The sequence below is a fragment of the Tarenaya hassleriana genome, unplaced genomic scaffold (assembly GCF_000463585.1).
Source record: "Tarenaya hassleriana unplaced genomic scaffold, ASM46358v1 Cleome29, whole genome shotgun sequence".
Taxonomy (NCBI): Eukaryota; Viridiplantae; Streptophyta; class Magnoliopsida; order Brassicales; family Cleomaceae; genus Tarenaya; species Tarenaya hassleriana.
Window position 1 is genome coordinate 1,161,544 of NW_010966092.1, and position 3,892 is coordinate 1,165,435.

Below are 3,892 nucleotides of genomic sequence, written 5' to 3' on the forward strand. Positions count from 1 at the left end.
TGTGAGGGGGGGGGGGGGGGCACGTGACGGAGTGTCGTAACTATAAAGAAAGCAAATTGAGTCCCACACGCCTTCTTCCTTCTTCTATATATATATATATATATATATATATATATATTATTTTCCTATGTTTTCTAATTTCCTCAACCGTTTTTCTTCTCCTGTTTCTTTTGAGATCCAATTAATATAAAGTTGAATATCTGGATTTAAAATATAAAATTTAATATAATTAGATCCATCGGATCTGAAACTTAATTGAATACTACTTTTACGTTATAAAAACAAAATAAAAAAACGAAAATTTATTTAATATTTTAATATTTTTAATATAAATGAATACAAATACAATGTGAAATTAGAAAAAGTTAATCTAAATTATTTTCATAAAATTGAACAAGTACAAATAAAATAAGTGAATCGTAATATAAAAATTATCCTTTTAAACTTAGAAATATCATTTTTGGATGTCCATATCAAATTTGAACCTATACACATGTAGAATTTTTTTGAGTTCTTTAAGATAGGAAAAATATTACTTCAATGAAAGAAGATGCGATGAATGGGTAGAATAAATTTGGGTAAATTGTATAAATTTATATTGTGGAGATTAATATTTTATTTAGTTATAAAATTATCCAACGGTTGACACGTCATCAAGTGGTGTGAGGAACACGCGCTCCCTTTGTTCCTCGGGCGTCACCACCAGTAGGCAGGCGGCTCTCAACTAACGCTCCCTCTCATCACTCGCCACGTGGCATACCGATCCAATCTCACCAATATATAATATATTCATACAAAATCTATAATTGCAATTTCCCAAATCCTTAGTCACATAGATTGAAGCTAGAATATAACTTATAGAAGTTGTTTAATTTTATAGGTTTTTCATTTAAAATTCGTTTTGAAAATTCCATATCTATAAATAAAAATTAATGCATGAATTGTATTTGGTGTTAAATTGTACGGAATTCTTTTTTTTTTTTTACAGGAGTAATAAAATATAATTTTAACACATGTTTAGTTTTGGAAATTTAGGTGGTATTAGCAATGCCATTCGTATAAATACTGTAATAAGAAAATTATTATATTTATGTATTGGAAGAGTATACTAACAGGAATGTAGATACGTTGATTAAATCCAATGTATTAATCGTTCTCTTTGGATATGTATATGTATTATTATTGAAACAAAATGTTCATTAATTATAAAGTTTAATTATTTTACAATTTGTAACCTACAAGAAACCAATTTGTATTTTAGCTAGTTTCTGCTAACAATATTTTCCAGATGAACTTCAAATCTCTCCATTTTGGCTAATTACGGATTTTACATGAATACGCATATCCACGTGTTCTAAATGTATTTTGACCATTTGTTTACTTTACCATTACCATTCTGTATCAAAGAGTGAAGCTTGACGAAGCCCAAGATACAATGGGCCTAATGGGCCAGGTATTGGACCCTAAGGGCCCTTTATTACCCAAGATGATCCACAAGTTTTTTTTTTCTTAAATACTAATTTCTCGTTAACCTAGTAGGTTAAATATTCTAGTTTCTAATTTGTAAATTTATTGATATTCAGATTTACAAATTAAAATAGTCATATATTACAATTCTTTGAAATATATGCAGATATGAAATCCAAGGAGTTGTCCAATATGGTGTAGATTGTGGACATTTAAAAAGCCAAGGCACCTAAAATCATTAAAAAAAAAAAAATTCCCCATATTTTTATCCCTTTTGCGAATTATTCTTTCAAACAACCGGTAAAAACAAAAAGTTCAATAGGTAGAAATGTTCATCCGTCTTGAATTCAAATTTTCAAATTTGAGAGCATAGATGGGCGTTTCGAGTTCGATTCGATCCTTTCGGTTTTACAAAATTATGTTTCAATTGGTTATCATATCATTTTTGGTTCGGTTTGGTTTCGATTTCGGTTCGTTTCTAGTTTTTATAAAAATTTATACTTTTTAAAAAATATTTCAGATTTTTGGATTTTTAAAATTTTGGTTCGGTTCAATCCGAAAAAAATACCGTTTAAAAATTTGGAATGATTCGATTAAAAAATATTGTATTTTTTATTTCGATTTTAAAGAACCCATCGACTCCTATTTAAAAAAGTATTCGCATAGACTTTTTCTATCTCTAAAATTAATGAGATTTATTATATATTAGTATATATCGCCATCATGCTTAGCATCACTTGCATGGGTCAACGGTTAAATCATTGTTGGATTGTGGACAGTCCATCCAAATGACAAAAAGGGAAAGAATAGACAGAAGCGACCGCCACATTATTTAAATCTTACGGCACGTGTCGCTCACTGGTAAAGGCAAGTGCTATAAATAATGACGAATGATGAGACGTTTGGGAACCGAATATAGAATATACGTTCATTCTTTTTATATATATATATATATATCAAATATTATTATTTATCAAATAAATAATACCTATATATAATTATATTTAAATCGATATTTTTTTAATGAAATTTACTTTTAAATATTGTTTTTAAATTAAGAAAATTTCAAAACTAAATTTAATTTTACCAAATTAAAATATAATAATTAAACATTTTAAAATGTTTAAAATCCGAGTGAAAGTGGTCGAGCCGTATATATATATATAATATATATATATTGTTAAATGTCTTTGCTTTTAAAAAATCATTGGTCAAAACATAACTTTTCACATAGTAAATTGGCAACATATTTATCATATATATCATAATTGAAAAAAGAACTTAAAATTGCTGCAAGGAGGAGAGGACATTTTACTATGTGACTTGATATAATTATAAACTCTTCCAGACGACATGTGACGTCATTGTCTGTGTTTCTGTTCTTATTATTACCCCACCTCCCATCGTTTCTTCTTTCGGTTGTGTCATTTTTTTCTATTTAAAATTTTAATTATTTATTTGTGGATCAATTCATACAACTATGGTGTTTCGGTTCGTCGAAAATAAACCGAAACGAAAAATACAGCATCGTTTTCGAACCGAATTGTCAAAAAAAATTTAACGTTAATTTTTTACAAAATTATTTTTTTCAAAACCAAACCGAATTTCAAAAAAAAAAATCTGAAAAACCGATTTTTTTAAAGAAATTCTAAAATTTTTTTTATCGAAATCGAATCGAATTGAATATAATATAATAACCGATTGATACAAATTTTTGTAGAATCAAAAGAATCAAACCGAACTATTTCCAAACTGAATATCGAAATGGCCTCCTCTATTTTTAACCATTGTTTATCGTTGTTTGGATTTAATTAAATCACATATCCGGCTATGTTATCCTTAACCTAGTCCCTTATACTTCCTATGTTTATAACATAATATTATAATTTCACAAATTGTTTATCTCTTTATTCAAACTATGAATAACCATTTCATCTATTATTATATCCATTCTTTTTGCTCCTTTTACAAACAAAATCATTAGCCGTACCTAAACATAAAAGTTATATATATTTTGTTCTAAACTTTTATTACCGAAGACATTAATTAATATTCAAACCAAGTCCATTTAATCGATACGTAACCAAGGAATGAGGTTTAGGATTTAGGGTTTAGAGTTTATTTGCTCAATATATATATATGTATAAAATGTCATTTAAATTTATTTATTATATAAGATTACTATGAATTTGTGATTTAATATGTCTTATTGCGAGCCGAAAACGATAGATGGATAAAGTATGGTAACGTTGGAATAATTAAAACCATGCATGCCTAAGAATCAAAACAATGTCCCCGAAATTTGTATAACATGATTTATTGTTTCATAATTAAAATATTTGGTATTTTTATGCCTAAACTATAGATCAAGGATCTCCAATATTCCACACACACATATATATATATATATATATATATATATATA